The 17,797-nt window shown below is 40.8% G+C and overlaps 1 protein-coding gene across 4 annotated transcripts in view; it reads right to left on the minus strand.

The window, feature by feature from the left end:
- The window catches only part of FHIP1A (FHF complex subunit HOOK interacting protein 1A), a 312,856-nt gene that overhangs the window by 226,662 nt on the left and 68,397 nt on the right, over window positions 1-17,797 (minus strand). For all 4 annotated transcript variants that reach the window (XM_027956239.3, XM_060400969.1, XM_042234932.2 and 1 more), the window contains one exon: window positions 4,522-4,645. The gene's annotated coding sequence lies outside the window, so the exon portion shown is untranslated. The remainder of the gene's footprint in view (window positions 1-4,521; window positions 4,646-17,797) is intronic.

Here is a 17,797-nt window from a genome sequence, read left to right on the forward strand (position 1 = left end):
CTGTCAATTATTAAATCTTAGTCTAAAGAAAATGAAAGTGAAAGTTATTCAGTCATGTTCAATTCTTTGTGACCCCATGGACTATACAGTCCATGGAACTCCTAAGGCCAGAATACTGGAGTGGGTAGCCTTTCCCTTCTCCAGGGGATCTTCCCAACCCAGGAATCAAACACAGGTCTCCCACATTGCAGCTGGATTCTTTACCAGCTGAGCCACTAGGGAAGCCCAAGAATACTGGAGTGGGTAGCCTATCCCTTCTCCAGTGGATTCTGACTCAGGAATCAAACTGGGGTCTCCTGAGTTGCAGATGGGTGTTTTACCAGTTAAGCTACTAGGGAAGCCCCAAATCTTAATTGTAAACCATATATCTGATAAAGAGTTAATATTCAGAACATATAAACACTCCTATAACTCAATAACAAAAAGACAACCTTATTAAAACATGGGCAAAAGACTCAACTAAACATTTATCCATATATGAATGGCTAACAAGCATATGAAAAGATGTTTAACATCACTAATCATTATTGAAATGCAAATCAAAACCATGAGACATCACTTCATACCCATCAGGATGGCTATCATCATCAAAAACAAAAACAAAAAAATACTAAAACCCAGTGTTGAGGAGGATATGAGAAACTGGAATGCTTGTGTACTTCCGGTACAAATATAAAATGGTTTGGCTGCTGTGGAAAACAGTAAGGTGGTCCTTCAAAAAATTAAAAATAGAATTAATATGTGACCCCGCTATTCCACTTTAAGATCCCAAACAGCTGGAAGCAGGAATGCAACAGATTATTTACACACCCATATACAAGCAGCTTATTCATAACATTCAAAAGATGGAAGCAACCCAGATGTCCATTAATGAATGAATGGATAAACAAAATGTAAGGGGTGTGTGTGTGTATATATAAGAAATATTATTCACCCTTAAAAAGTAAGGAAATTCTAACAAATGGATGAACTGTGAGAACTTACTCTAAGAAAAATGAGCCTGTCACAAGAAAACAAATACCCATATGAATCCACTTCCATGAGGCACATAGAACAGTTAAATTTACAGAGACCAAAAGAAAAAAAAGAATGGTGGTTGCCAGGTGCAGGGGGCGGGGAGAATGAAGAGTTGTTTAATGGCTGTAGAGTTTCATTACGGAAACTGGTTGCACAATGTGAATATACTTATAATACTGGAACTATATGCTTAAAAATCGTTAAAATGGTAAATTTTGTGTTGTGCATTTTAACACAATTTTTAAGTATACACTATGAAATATTTTCTCATAATGGCCTTAACTTATAAATCTGTAGTCATTTTTATCTTACATAAAGTATATTTCTCTTATATTAACATACATAGAATGATATAATACTGTAGGTGTCTTTTAAAGTAAAGGTATAATCTGATTATAAAATATCTAAAAATATTTCAATATTTATTTATAATATCAATAAATTTAAGAAATATGTCTATTTATAAATAAATACTACAAATAATTGATAAATAAAAAGAACTGATGCTTTTGAACTGTGGTGTTGGAGAAGACTCTTGAGAGTCCCTTGGACTGCAAGGAGATCCAACCAGTCCACCCTAAAGGAGATCAGTCCTGGGTGTTCATTGGAGGGACTGATGCTGAAGCTGAAACTCCAATACTTTGGCCACCTGATGTGAAGAGCTGACTCACTGGAAAAGACCCTGATGCTGGGAAAGATTGAGGGCAGGAGGAGAAGGGGACGACAGAAGATGAGATGGTTGGATGGCATCACTGACGCAATGGACATGGGTTTGGGTGGACTCTGGGGGGTGGTGATGGACAGGGAGGCCTGGTGTGCTGTGGTTCATGGGGTCACAAAGAGTCGGACACAACTGAGCGGCTGAACTACAAATTAATAATTTATTAGGGTGAGGGTGGGATGATTTGGGAGAATGGCACTGAAACATGTATATTATCATATGTGAAATGGATCGCCAGTCCAGGTTTCATGCATGAGACAGGGTGCCCAGGGCTGGTGCACTGGGATGACCCTGAGGGATGGGATGGGGAGGGAGGTGGGAGGGGCGTTCAGGATGGGGAACACATGTACACCCATGGCTGATTCATGGCAATGTATGGCAAACCACTACAATATTGTAAATTAAATGAATTAAAATGAATAAATGTATAAAAAATATAAAATATGTCTATTTATAAATACTATAAATAAATGATTTATTTATAATGTTTATAAACAAATTTTTTAGATTGAAAATGTTTTAAAAATAACACATTTTATACACAAAGCTTACTTTCTGTAAAGTTAATAACTTTATAGGAAGGATTACCAAAGAATGTACATGGCAATGAAAATATCCTATCAAAGTCTAGTATTTAATATTAATACTTTCTTTCATTTGAGGGATTCAAAGAACTTCATGAAATCTCTGAGTACTATAAGGAAAAGATTTGGTCTGTCCGAACCATAAATTGCACAGCAAAGCTTTCATCACGATGTTTACTGAATAATGCTGGACTGGATGCTGCAGTAGCAAAGCACAGACTCCAGGAGCCTCTAAGATCTATCCCGTTACTCTTTACCACGAGCTGAATAAGATACTTGAGGTGCAACTTACTAGCAAATGAAGAAGATATTTCATAAAACTTGGTTATTTGCCATCTAGCTGTCAAAAAAAATTTATCCATCTGCATCCAAAGAAAAGTATTCTCATTTTAAATTGAGACATAAAGTTCAAATAACAGTAATTTGATCTAACAACATGCAACTTGAGAACATAAGTGAAAGTTGCTCAGTCGTGTCCGGCTCTTTGTGACCCCATGGACTATACGGTCCATGGAATTCTCCAGGCAAGAATTCTGGAGTGGGTAGCCATTCCCTCCTCCAGGGGATCTTCCCAACCCAGGAATGGAACCCGAGTCTCCTGCACTGCAGGCTAATTCTTTACCAATTAAGCCACCAGGGAAGCCCACTTGAGAACATAATCCTATGTCAAAACAGTATACTAAAAATACCAGCATTGTTTTATTCAAAGCAAAAATCAAGGTGATTGCAATACCTTTAAATCCAAAAATACAAAGATTAGGTGGAAGTATGCTCTCAATTGCAGTGGCAGTGTCCATCTTGGGTGGTAGTCACTTGTAAAATTTCCAAATCCTTCCCCCTAGCACTCTGATTCAGATTATGACACACTAGATTTGGCACCTCGTCTTAGTAATCTGAATTTTGATTGTGCATTTTTAACAAGTACTATAACAACACTTTAAGAAACAATGCAAAACACACCTCTAATAAGATGCAAATTACAGAGTCTTAGAAATATATCTTATAAGGAAATTAAATCTTATCTTATTCAACCTGATAATTGACAAATTGATCAATTTTATAAGAAAGAATAGCAATATTTACATACAAATAAACAGCATATGCTTCTCTGTAAGCTACAAGTCTAATAACAATACAATTATACTACTATTTGAAACTCAGAGTCACCACTTTTTAGAAGTAACTTTCAATACAGTGTGTAAGACTTCAAACACACATACAAATTATACAGAGAGAAACTGGTTTCATTACCTTATTCCTCCTTCTGGTTTTTGATAAAAATTAGAACTTCCCAGATCCCATAGCTCTGAAAAAATTTACACTACCTCCCAAAACACCCTCTGAGGGGTTTACATTTGCTACCACAGAAAATAGGATGCTTAAAAGAATGCCACCAGAGGATTTAGATGCAGTTTCCAGAGGAAAAAAATCTTTGGGACTTCCTTGGTGGTCCAGTGGCTAAGATGCCACCCTCCTAATGTAGGGAGCTGGGTTCCATCCCACAAGAGTAACCAAGAGTTCACATGCGGGAACTAAGATCCAGCGTTAGTCAAATAACTAATTTTTTTTAATGTTTTGAGTAGAGGAGAGAGTGAAGTCTCTGAGAAAGACTGCTTTGAGCAAGATAATGTTCACCTCTGTGGACAAAGGATGTTGCCTGTCATTCCAGTAAACAAGCACCAAGCCATCAGCCACTGCAGCACCCTCATTCCCACTGATGGTATGCCCCAGGGGCAATTCCGGATAGAGAAAAACAGGAAGCACCCTGTGCTCTGGATACTGGCCCTAGATAATTAAGATGCATATCTAATGAACAGTTTCATTGAGCCCAGATTCTTGCATCTTCCCGTAAGTAAAAACGCACTAAAACCATTAACTTGCAATGTTTATTTCTGTGATTAGCAGTTATCTTTTGACTACATGTTTTTGTTTTGTTGTTATTTTTAAAGCTCAACATGCCTACACATCCTGGCTCCTCCCTTACCTCGCTGGAACAGCTCCTCAGAGATATCTGAGAGACTGTCTCCCGGGCTATAGTCTTCAGTAAGGTCCCAAAATAAAACTTAATTCAAAACTCTCAAGTTGTGTGTTTTTCTTCCGTGAGCACTTGGATGTGTAAATTCAAGTAGGCTTATTTTTCTTTAATTTGTTACTGAACATTACTGAACACACATCAATAGTAACAAGAAAACACATTACCTGTGATTGCTCTCTTCACCAGCCTTCTGCTAGATTATGTTTGCTCACTTCACTCTACAGGAAGGGCAGAAAAGGTTTTTCCAACACTTGGCACTGCTGGCAACTCCCAGAAGAATATTTCCAACTAAAAAAAAAAAAAGAGAGAGACAGAGACCCACAGTCATCAATAAACTACAAAAACCCAATCAATTTTTCTCTAGGTTTTCTCCCCTCCCAGCTACTGCCATTTGTTGTGCACTGAATGGCTCTGCCTCAGATTGCACTTATTTTTTTTTCAATTAGCAAAAATTGAATCTTTATTTAGAAGTCTGAATGCTAGCCAAATACGAGACTCCCACTGGGCAGCAGAAAGGAAAGAAGGATTCTTCTGTCCTCCAAGAGATGGTAAGTAATTATATACTTCTTTTAAAAGAGAAAAAAAAATGTGGAACTAAATAAACCCATATCCATGCATCAGCAACATAACATTATAATGAGAACAAACTATAAAATAGCAAGAAACTTCATAGCTTGCTTCTCCTTAAAGGTGTGATATTCGCCAAATATTCCCTGGCACTTCTGACCTATTCAAATATTGACAGTTGAAAGTTTAATTTATTGCCATCCCATGGGCAAAGTTTACTTTGGTTTTAGAGACAGGTCTCATGTGATCATGCCTACCTGGGAAGATGTTTCACAGCACAGTTACATGGCTTCCTGACCATACATTCAGAAAAACATGAGCTTGAAGAAGGCTGAGAAAGTACTTCCCTGGTGGTAAGTGGCTAAGATGTAGCGCTTCTAGGACAAGGCCTGGGTTCCCAAAAAGAGGAAGCTGGGAAATTGTCCCACCTGAGACGAACAGTACAGAGGACATAACCTAGAGGTGTCCTAGAGAGCACAGCAAAGAGACTAACCCCAAGCACAGAGACCTCAAAAGGCCAAAAGAAAGTGAAGTCGCTCAGTCGTGTCCGACTCTTTGCAACTCCATGGACGCGGCGGCGGCAGCGCCCGGCGCACTAAGCGTGGCCGAGAGCTACTCCATGTCCGAGGTCAGGAGCAGCGGCCTAGAGTGCCAGGCTGCGACGGCGCAGGAACGGCCGAGAGGAAGTACCCCGCGTCCGAGGTCAGGGGCCGCGGCCGAGAGGAGCTACCCTACGTCCGAGGTCAGGGGCGACGGCCCGAGAGGAGCTACCCTGCGTCCGAGGTCAGGGGCCGCGGCCGAGAGGAGCTACCTCACATCCGAGGTCAGGGGCCGTGGCCGAGAGGAGCTACCCTGCGTCCGAGGTCAGGGGCGACTGCCTGAGAGGAGATATCCTGCGTCTGAGGCCAGGGACGGTGGCGGAGAGGAGCTACCCTGCGTCCGAGGCCAGGGGCGGCGCCCGAGGCCAGGGGCAGCGGCCGGGAGGAGCAACCCCACGTCCAAGGAGTGGTAGCTGTGTGGACCCAGGAGGGCCTAGAGGAGCCATCCCACATGGAAGGTCAGAAAGGGCGGCGGAAGGAGATACCCCTTATCCAAGTTAAGGAGCAGCGGCTGTGCTTTCCTGGAGCAGCAGTGAAGAGATACCCCACGCCCAAGGTAAGAGAAACCCAAGTAAGACGGTAGGTGTTGTAAGAGGGCATCAGAGGGCAGACACACTGAAACCATACTCACAGAAAACTAGTCAATCTAATCACACTAGGACCACAGTAAAACTAAGGCATGCCTGCGGGGCAACCCAAGACGGGCAAGTCATGGTGAAGAGATCTGACAGAATGTGGTCCACTAGAGAAGGGAATGGCAAACCACTTCACTATTCTTGCCTTGAGAACCCCATGAACAGTATGAAAAGGCAAAATGACGCGATACTGAAAGAGGAACTCCCCAGGTCAGTAGGTGCCCAATATGCTACTGGAGATCAGTGGAGAAATAACTCCAGAAAGAATGAAGGGATGGAGCCAAAGCAAAAACAATACCCAGCTGTAGATATGACCAGTGATAGAAGCAAGGTCCGATGCTGTAAAGAGCAATATTGCATAGGAACCTGGAATGTCAGATCCATGAATCAAGGCAAATTGGAAGTGATCAAACAGGAGATGGCAAGGGTGAACATCGACATTCTAGGAATCAGCGAACTAAAATGGACTGGTATGGGTGAATTTAACTCAGATGACCATTATATCTACTACTGTGGGCAGGAATCCCTCAGAAGAAATGGAGTAGCCATCATGGTCAACAAAAGAGTCCAAAATGCTGTACTTGGATGCAATCTCAAAAATGACAGAATGATCTCTGTTCATTTCCAAGGCAAACCATTCAATATCACGGTAATCCAAGTCTATGCCCTAACCAGTAACACTGAAGAAGCTGAAGGATTGGTGGCAGGAGAAGAAGGGGATGACAAAGGATGAGATGGCTGGATGGCATCACTGACTCGATGGACTCGAGTCTGAGTGAACTCTGGGAGTTGGTGATGGACAGGGAGGCCTGGCGTGCTGCAATTCATGGGGTCCGTAAAGAGTCGGACACGACTGAGCGACTGAACTGAACTGACTGGACTGTAGCCTACCAGGCTCCTCCGTCCATGTGATTTTCCAGGCAAGAATACTGGAGTGGGTCGCCATTTCCTTCTCCAGGAGATCTTCCTGACCCAGGGATTGAACGCAGATCTCCTGCATGGTATGCAGATGCTTTACCATCTGAGCCACCAGGGAAGCTAATGCAAATGCTAAACAAAGTGAAAGAGGATGCTATTCTAGATGAGAACAGGTGGAAGCCAGAGAAAAATGACCAAGAAAAAAAAAACACACACATTTTAATAAAGCAATAGATACTATATGTAAATTTTAAGCATAGAAACCATATTAAGTGCCCAATAACTGGGAAAGAAGATTAAATAAATTTGACAAAATGATCTAATTTACTTTATACAATTTTGTCAACCATCAGAAAAATCTGAATTTTAATAAAGCGGGGAAAACATCATTTATCATATAAAGAAGAAAGAAAACACAGAATACAATGTTGTAATTCCATATGATCACAATCACCAGTGCAAAGCAAGACACAGGAAGCAGTTTCTTCTAATATAATTAGAAGTATTTCCCTAATTTTAGATGGGTTAAGGTGAGCAATTCAAGTCAGAATCTAGTACTGATAGGGACAGAGTAAAGGGACAAAGTAGATGATTAAACAGTCCTCTAGGGGACTATAAATAGAAAATATATGGGAGACCCCTGTAAGTTAATGATTACTCAAGAGAGAAAGTCTGCTTACCCACAAAACCAAGCAGGCTTGCTTAACACACAACCATGAAGAGAAGAATGAGACGTGCCCCAAAACAATATAACAATGGTGGCATAAACCTCACATCCTGCCCAGTGAGCTCATTAAGTTAATGATCCCTAGGACATACTCTCTGCACACATAAAAAAACAATAATTTGTGCACCTAGCTTGACCATGTAGAGACAAGAAAATTCCCCTGCCCAGCCTGGAGGAGGAGCTGATGATGGAAGCATGATGTCTACCCAAGGGAGACAAAGAAGCTCTTCTGCTCCTCCTTACTTTTCTTTTATAATAAAACTGTAGCCCAGTGAGTTCTTAGGGTGTGGCATTTCTTGCCCACACGCTTGTAAACCTCACAAGTGTTCTATTCTAGTAAATCACGTCCTTATCTATCGCTTTGTCTCTTGCTGAATTCTTTTCTACACTGAGACAGAAAGGACTGTAATACTGGAGCCCTTCAGAGGCCCCCCTGAAATGACACTACACAGTTTCAGTACAACAAATGTTCAGTCACTAAATCGTTTCCGACTCTGCAACCCCATGGACTTCAGCACACCAGGCCTCCCTGTTCATCATTATCTCCCAGAGTTTGTGTAAACTCATGTCCATTGAGTTGATGATGCCATCCAACCATCTCATCCTCTGTCGTCCCCTTCTCCTCCTGCCTTTAATCCTTCCCAGGATCAGGGTCTTTTCCAATGAGTCGGCCCTTTGCATCAGGTGGTCAAAGTACTGGAGCTTCAGCGTCAGTCCTTCCAATGAATATTCAGGGTTGATTTCCTTTAGGACTGACTGGTGTAACAAATATACCAGCTCTTTTCAAAATCTCTGTGTAATAAGGATGCACCATTCATTAACATAATTTTTCTGTAACAGTTCAGTATATTAAAAGATGGTTCCCTAGAAGTCACTATAAGAGGTTTTGTCTGTATGTCTGACCTACAGATGCCTCAAAAGCTTGGAAGTCATTTATTATAACACGTTTGTTTCGTGAAAGGGATAAAGATGAAGAGAGGGACCTCAATGTGACCAAAGTCTTCAAAACTGGATACAATTGTGGTAATGCCTGGGCACAGAAAAAGTGTGTATGGGGCCTGAGAGGCAAGGGATAACACTTCACATGCAAATAAACAAATTATTCACATTAAAATTTCTTCAGTGCCTTCAAATCTACTTTCCTCACTCGACTCTGATATTTAGCACCTATGACTTCAAAGTATAATTCATAATCAAATCCCTGGGCATTTCATCTCAAGCAATTTTACAATGACTTACAAGTAAGAGAGAATTCTACTTCTTCCATAATCCCACATGAACTGTTTTATTATCATGTACTAGAGAGACAGGCTCTCCTACTGCCTCTTAAGAATTACAGATTGCTTCCAGATGCTTTTCAGGTGATGTCAAGCCTTTTCTCATTCTGTGACTCTTGAATTATGAAAGGGCATCTCTAATTCATGAGAAACACTCCTCCCACTTCAGTATCCATTACCACACATTCTGCCCTTTCGCTCCTTTATAGGCACTCACACACACATGCTTTTACTTGGGCAGCAAGGCATCCCTATGTATCAGGAAGGGCTACTGAGAATCACTTCTATTTTACCATCAGGATTCCACCAGCAGCCATGCTTTGAGACTTCAAAAGGAAGCTGAGCTCCTTGAGAGTAATGCACAGGATAACATGGAAAGCAAGGTTAAACGGAATTAAAGTAAATTGAAAGGACTCTCTTAAAATTCACTGGGTCTTTATAATTCTCTCTTTATAATTTCTCCCTTAAAAACAAAATACATCTCCTGCTAATAAGGGGGTGAGGAGTTGGCAGTTCACAATTGAGTCACACCCAAATCTCTGCCCAGGCAAGTGTTTTCCTTCTAACAAAACATTCTACCTCCACTTAACAAAATCAAATTCAAGTTCGCAATCCTTCTATGCAATGGCTATGTCATTTCCCTAATTTCAAAACAGGGACAAATTTAAACCTCATTTGCAGATGGCATAAGTTCAGTGAATTCAGACCTCTACTGTGCTGAGTTCAGAAATCTGCTAATAGGCGGGGCACGCACAAAAAGCACAGCAAACCATCAGATGAATGCTGTGCAGGTTGTGGGCGGAGAGGGGAAGATAATTAACAGCCACACCACAGATTTCTCCCTGTATCGGCAAAATGAATGCAGAGGGGCGTTTTTATAGGGGGTGTGGATTTTTCCATAGCGTTGGATTAACTGACCTGAACTATAATCAAGTGCTTTCCTGGAGAGTAATTAACAAATCAGTCAATCAAGTACAAGCCTCAGACAATTCAAGAAGTTTTCAAATTTGTAGTGTTGACGATGAGCTGATTATTGAATAATTTCATTCTCCAAAAGAGCTGAACTGAGACAGGTTATGTGAAAACTTGCCGATAAGAACAAAATGTTCTGCTGAGGCCCACAATCTTCCCTGAATCCACTCAAGCATATTAATAATAATTCAAGAGTCTTTAAATGGATGGACCTAAGCCCAATCCATGAATTTCATAGGTGAAAAAAATAAAGCACAGTAAAGGCAGGGGACAGGGCTTCCCAGCTGGTGCTAGTGGTAAAGAAGCCGTCAGACAATGCAGGAGACAGAAGAGATGCAGGTTCAATCCCTGGGTCGGGAAGATCCCCTGGAGGACAGCATGGCAACCCACTCCAATATACTTGCCTGGAGAATCTCATGGACAGAGGAGCCTTGTGCGCTACAGTCTACAAAGACGCTGACACGACTGAAGAGACTTAGCATGCACATGGGAGGTGACGTGTTCAAAATTAAATGCTGGTAAACAGGGAAGACAGAAGTAGAAACCATATCTTCTCTACATTAAACTCACAATTCCTCAACTCAGTTCAGGTCAGTTCAGTCGCTCAGCCGTGTCCGACTCTTTGCGACCCCATGAATCGCAGCACGCCAGGCCTCCCTGTCCATCACCAACTCCCAGAGTTCACTCAGATTCATGTGCATCGAGTCAGTGATGCCATCCAGCCATCTCATCCTCGGTCGTCCCCTTCTCCTCCTGCCCCCAATCCCTCCCAGCATCAGAGTCTTTTCCAATGAGTCAGCTCTTCGCATGAGGTGGCCAAGGTACTGGAGCTTCAGCGTCAGCATCAGTCCTATAGATTTTGCCAAACTGCCCACAAAAGAGACTATTTTGCACTGATTCTGGCTACAGAATAGGTTATATAATTTCCTAATCTCTGCCCATCAAACAGCGATAAATGGAACCTCGGTTCAGTTGTAGTGTGCATATCTCTTAAAATGAGCAGGTTCAGCATCTTCTCAATATGTTTGAAAGACACCATTATTCTTCTTCCTGCAGACTATCTGTATCCTTTGTCCATTTTTCTACTGGGTTGTTGGAATTGTTCTTACGGAGCTGTAGAAACTCTTCATTAGGGAAATCAGTCCCTTTGCAGTATGAGAAGCAAAAGTTTTCTCCCAATTATCTTAGTCATCTTTTATGCAGGACTTTTTTCTGTTAGTTTTCTAAAGTAATCAAGTTTATCAATCTCTTTTACAGCTTCTCTTTTTTCTCTCTTACTTAGACCATATGTACTCCAAGATTATAAAATAACGTTGCCATGCTTTTTTTCATAAAATATTTTTAAAATTTCTGTTTAACATAGATCAATTTTGCTTAACACTTGAGATACTGTTCTAAATAGCCTTTTCTTTCCCCACTCCAGATGGCCACCTGGTTATCCGACCACTATTTATTGAACAGAGCATCTTTCCCCAATTAACTTGAAATGCCATCTTTTGTCATGTACTAAACATGACATTTAGTAATACAAATGCTTCAATTATTATAATGTTGCAGTATGTTTTAATCTCTTCTCAGAAATGGCCGAGCTGTTCATGCTTCCTTATTTTTCCATATGAGCACAGAATAAGGTTGTTTAGCCCCTGAAAATCTTGTTATTTTAGTGGAATTGTATTAAACATACACATTAATTTAAGGAGAACCAGCATCTCTGTATTCCAGAATATGACAGGCCTCATATCATTTATGTATCTCCTTCAGGAGCATTTTTTAATACCTTCATATATATCATACATATTTCTTAAGTTTATTCTTGGGTATTTAATACTTTTTTATGGTAATTGTTTTTTCTTTCACTACATTTAAACTCTACACATGGACATCACCAGATGGTCAATACTGAAATCAGACTGATTATATTCTTTACAACCAAAGATGGAGAAGCTCTATACAGTCAGCAAAAACAAGACCTGGAGCAGACTACAGCTCAGATCATGAACTCCTTATTGCCAAATTCAGACTTAAATTGAAAAATGTAGTGAAACCCATTACCCCATTCAGGTATGACCTTGATCAAATCTCTTATGATTATACAGTGGAAGTGACAAATAGATTCAAGGGATTAGATTTCTGATAGAGTGCCTAGAGAACTATGGACAGAGGTTGGTAACATTGTACAGGAGGCAGTGATCAAGACCATCCCCAAGAAAAAGAAATGTAAAAAGGCAAAATGGTTGTCTGAGGAGGGCTTACAAATAGCTGGGAAGAGAACAGAAGCGAAAGGCAAAGGAGAAAAGGAAAGATACATCCATCTAAATGCAGAGTTCCAAAGAAGAGCACTGAGAGATAAGAAAGCCTTCCTCCGTGATCAGTGGAAAGAAATAGAAGAAAACAACAGAATGGGAAAAACTAGAGATCTCTTCAAGAAAATTAGAGAGACCAAAGGAACATTTCATGCAAAGATGGGTACAATAAAGGACAGAAACAGTATGGACCTAACAGAAGCAGAAGAGATTAAGGAAAGGTGGCAAGAATACACAGAAGAACTAAACACAAAAGATGCTAATGACCCAGATAATCACGATGGTGTGATCACTCATGGAGAGCTAGACATTCTGGAATGGAAAGTCAAGTGGCCTTAGGAAGCATCACTACAAACAAAGCTAGTGGAGGTGATGGTACTGCATTCGAGCTACTGCAAATCCTAAAAGATGATGCTATTAAACTGCTGAACTCAACATACTAGCAAATTTGGAAAACTCAGCAGTGGCCACAGGACTGGAAAAGGTCAGTTTTCATTCCAATCCCAAAGAAAGGCAAGGCCAAAGAATCCTCAAACTACCGCACAACTGCACTCACTTCACATGCTAGCAAGGTATGCTCAAAATCCTTCAAGCCAGGCTTCAACAGCATGTTGAACTGAAAACTTTCAGATGTATAAGCTGGATTTAGAAAATGCAGAGGAACCAGAGATCACACTGCCAACATTCATTGGATCGAAGAAAAAACAAAGAGAATTCCAAAAAAACATCTACTTCTGCTTCATTGACTACGCTAAAGCCTTGAACTGTGTGGATCACAACAAACTGTGGAAAACTCTTAAAGAGATGGGAACACCAGACCACCTAACCTGCCTCCTAAGAAATCTGTATGCAGGTCAAGAAGCAACAGTTAGAACTGGACACGGAACAATGGATTGGTTCCAAATTGAGAAAGGAGTACATCGAGGCTGTATAATGTCACTCTGTTTAACTTATATGCAGAGTATATCATGCAAGATGCCAGACTGAATGAAGCATAAGCTGGAAACAAGATTGCCAGGAGAAATATCAATAACCTCAGATATGCAGACGACACCACTCTTCGGGCAGAAAGTGAAGAGGAACTAAAGAGCCTCTTGATGAAAGTGAAAGAGGAGAGTGAAAAAGCTGGCTTAAAACTCAACATTCAAAAAACGAAGATCATGGCATCCAGTCCCATCACTTCTGGCAAATAGATAGAGAAACAATGGAAACAGTGAGAGACTTTATTTTGGGGGGCTCCTAAACCACTGAAGATGGTGACTGCAGCCACCATTAAAAAGCACAGATATCACTTTGGTGACAAAGGTCCACAGAGTCAAAGCTATGGTTCATCTAGTAGTCATGTATAGATGCAAGAGTTGGACCATAAGGAAAGCTGAGAGCCAAAGAATTGATGCTTTTGAACTGTGATGTTGGAGAAGACTCTTGAGAGTCCCTTGGACTGCAAGGAGATCCAACCAGTCCATCCTAAAGGAAATCAGTCCTGAATATTCATTGGAAGGACCGATGCTTTAGCTGAAACTCTAATACTTTGGCCACCTGATGCGAAGAAGTGACTCACTGGAAAAGACCCTGACGCTGGAAAAGATTGGAGGTAGGAGGAGAAGGGGACAGCAGAGGATGGATGACATGGTTGGTTGGATAGCATCACCAACTTGATGGACCTGAGTCTGAGCAAGCTCCGGGAGTTGGTGATGAACAAGGAAGCCTGGCGTGCTGCAGTCCATGGGGTGGCAAAGAGTCAGACATGATGGAGTGATTGAACTGGACTGAACATTTAAACTAGTTGCTAGTATACCCAAAAGGTATGAATGTTGACATATTATTTCGACATCCAGGCACATTTATAAATATGATTATAGTTAATTTTTCATTTGATTCCATGGAGTATTCTAGCCGTATATTACTATCAAACCTCTCAAACTTCTTTTTCATTCTATTGTTCACCTGCATTAATTTGTGATTCCAAAATACCATTAATAAAGAGTGAAAACAGTAGATATCTTTATTTTGTTTCTGATTTTAATGGTCACAAATTTCCTGTTAAGCCTGAGATGTTTTTTAGGTTGAGAAGCACATAGTTTACTAAGGATATTTTCCTACTACATTTTGAGGGTTTTAAAAAAGAAATCAATAATCAATATTGAATTTTATCACATGCCTTTTCTATAAAAATGATATGATTTTTTCTATTTATATTTAACAAGATGATGAAGATCTTTAATAAGCTTCATACTACTGAACCTTTCTGCATTCCAACAATCCTCACTTGTTAAGGCATTTTGTTCTTTCAGTGCAAAATGCATATCAAAGGTCATCTCACCCCATCCTCTAAGCCAGCTCAAGAGGTGTGCGCTGGCACCACGGCTGCACTGGCCCTCACCCCCTCACCCCCTCACCCCCTGTAACCCCTCTTCTTATGCAGTACTCCCTGAGATCATCTATCCCCAGGAATCCTCAGATACCCTTCCTCTCTTCACGTACATCTCTGCCAACACGGCACCTCCACACAGAGGCCCTCTCTGTCTACTGTCAACTGTGTAAAACAGACAGGAATCACCTTCCTATCTTGTCACTCTATCCCTGAACCCGTTCTATTTTTCTCTGTAGCAACCGTCACCATCTAGCATATTATATTTCACTTCTATTATTTTATATTCCATCTCCCCAGTAGCATGCAAGCTCCTTTGAGAGCAGGAGTTTTGTCTGCTTTGCTCACTGCTCATTTTCCAGCATCGAGGATAAGCCTGGCACACCGAAATGACTTAATATTTATTGAATGAAGGAACAAAAGAATGAACAAATGAACACTCATTTTATAGACAAGTAAGCTGAAGCTTAAAGAGATGAAGTCAAATCATACACTGGCAGAGCTAGGACTGAAACCCAAGTCAAACTTCCAACCCCCCGCCCTTTACCCTTGAAACAAATGACAGGTGATTCTAGGGCACAGAAAACGCTCATATATCTTATGAATACTAAAGTACGATTTATGGGACTTCCCTGGCAGTCCAGTGGTTAGGACTCCATGCTTCCCATGCACGGGGCACAGGTTTAATCTCTGGTCAGGGAACTAAGATCCTGGTTGCTGCAGGTATGGCCAAAAAAATAGTAATTATAAAAATGAAGTGCACATTAGAGACGCCATTGAGAGATGGCCCTGTACTAAATGAATTAAGTAAGCAAAAGAACTAGAAGATGGCCTCCCCAGACTGGTTCTGGAGCCCAAAGGGGTAATCTCCAGCACTACACTGTCCAACAAGGTCACCTTTAGCCATGCAAGGTTACTGAAACTTGGAATGTGGCTTCTGGGACTAAGGGACTCAAAGTTTATTTCATTTTAATTAATTGAAGTCTAAAATTCATAACTGATTCAGTTACTAGAACAACTTGGGTGTAAAAATACTTTTTCAACTATACATTTTATACAATCTCAACAGAGATCAAGCATTTTCTGGTGAAAAGTGAGCATTCAAATATAGAGGTGCTTTAAATATAAAATCCTCACCAGAGTTCAAAGATGGAGTATGAAAAAAGAATGTAAAAGGTCTCATTAATAATATGTTCATTTTAAAAATACGCATTTGGTTGCACCAGGTCGCAGCACATGGCATCTTTTATCGCAGCCTGTAGGTTCTTCAGTTGCAGCATGCGACTTCTTAGTTGCAGCCTGTGGGATCTAGTTCTCTGAGCAGGCATGGAACCCAGGCCCCCTGCATTGGGAATGTGCAGTCTTAGCCACTGGACTACCAGGGAAGTCACCAACAATATGTCCATATTGATTACATGTTGGAAAGACAACACTTTGGACAGATTAGGTTAAATAAAATACATTACTAAAATTTAAAAAAAAAGAAGAAGAAGAAGGTAGCCTCTAAAGAATTCCCAGGAAAATATGGTCATTATATTAAGGCAGCTCTCCTCTCTCATCCCTTATGAGCCCCACAGCAAGCATCCCAAGGCTCTGACCTTCATGCACACATGTCCTTGGGTAGCCAGAGGGCAAAACTGGATGTTTCAAGGCCAAATGGTCATTGAACATGTGCGTGCTACTGGAGCCGGCAGACACAGCACCGGAAGCACACTCTGCCAGGCGCTAGCCATACTATGGCCAACAGAGACACCAGGAGCCTGGCTTTGAAAATTATTTGCTTGGGACTTCCCTGGTGGTTCAGTGGCTAAAACTCCACACTTACAATGCAGGGGGCCCAGGTTCATCCCTGGTCGAGGAATTAGACTGCACATGTTGCAATCTCATCTAAACATCTAACCTAAAGACCCTGCATAGAGACTGTGGATTAGTCACTAAGTTGTCTCCGCCTCTTGCAACTCCATGGACTGCAGCCCACCAGGCTCCTCTGTCCATAAAATTCTCCAGTCAAGAATACTGGAGTGGGTTGCCATTTCCTTCTCCAGGGGATCTTCCCCGACCCAGGAATCAAAGCCAGGTCTCCTGCACTGCAGGCAGATTCTTTACCAACTGAGCCACATGCCACAATGAAAAGCTCCATGCCACAGTGAAAAGCTCCATGCCACAATGAAAATCAAAGATCCCAAGTACCCACAACTAAGATTCGGCACAGCTAAATAAATAAATACTTTTTTTTTCAAATAAAAAATGTATATGTACTTAAAATTGAAAAAAGAAAGAAAAATTATTTGCTCCTTCAAAGCCTAAGACTCTCTTTCGGTTTCAACAGGACAACCTATCATCAAATATTCTTCACAATCTTTTCCCTCTGCCATCACTGGGACATTTTCTTGAACCAACTTTAAGCTAAAAACAAAATTTCAGAAATCATTTCTGACATTAAACAGTATCTTTATTTTTTATTTTTTTTCCCAGCATTCAATCAAACCCTGTATTTTAAATCTGTGGGGCTGATCCAGCATTGCAATGTGTCACATTTAATTCCATCAGTGTACAGTGTAATGAACAAAGATTTGAGCTAGTGAGGCATAACTAAATGTTTTGAACCTGTGAACTGAAAAAGCAAGGCTCATTTGTGTAATTTCTAAATAGTAAATAAAATCATTTCCAACATCCCACTATCAAATGACAGTAATTTTTCTACCGGCACACACTTGAGGAATGCCACAAAAGGACTTTTCTAACAGTTCGTTTTATTGTTGTGCATAACCTTCTAAATATCTCTCTGCTGGCTTCTATTCAAAGATGAATGGAAGGCAGTAAAATGTATGGAAAATGTATTCAACTGCTTAAAATACATCAACCAAAAGAAAAAAGATTTTAAGGCTGTATTAAGTCGGGAAATTATATCTCCTTCACTGAGTCTCTGATTTCAATGACAGGGGACAAAACCAACAGATCCGTCAAGCTCCCTGTTCCCTCCTATACAGAGCCCAGTTCTCCTGTTTCAAACTCTCACCTTGGTCAAGGCCAGAGTAAACACCTGTCTTTCACATTTTTATACAACGTCA

The sequence above is a fragment of the Ovis aries genome, chromosome 17 (genome assembly GCF_016772045.2).
Source record: "Ovis aries strain OAR_USU_Benz2616 breed Rambouillet chromosome 17, ARS-UI_Ramb_v3.0, whole genome shotgun sequence".
NCBI lineage: Eukaryota > Metazoa > Chordata > Mammalia > Artiodactyla > Bovidae > Ovis > Ovis aries.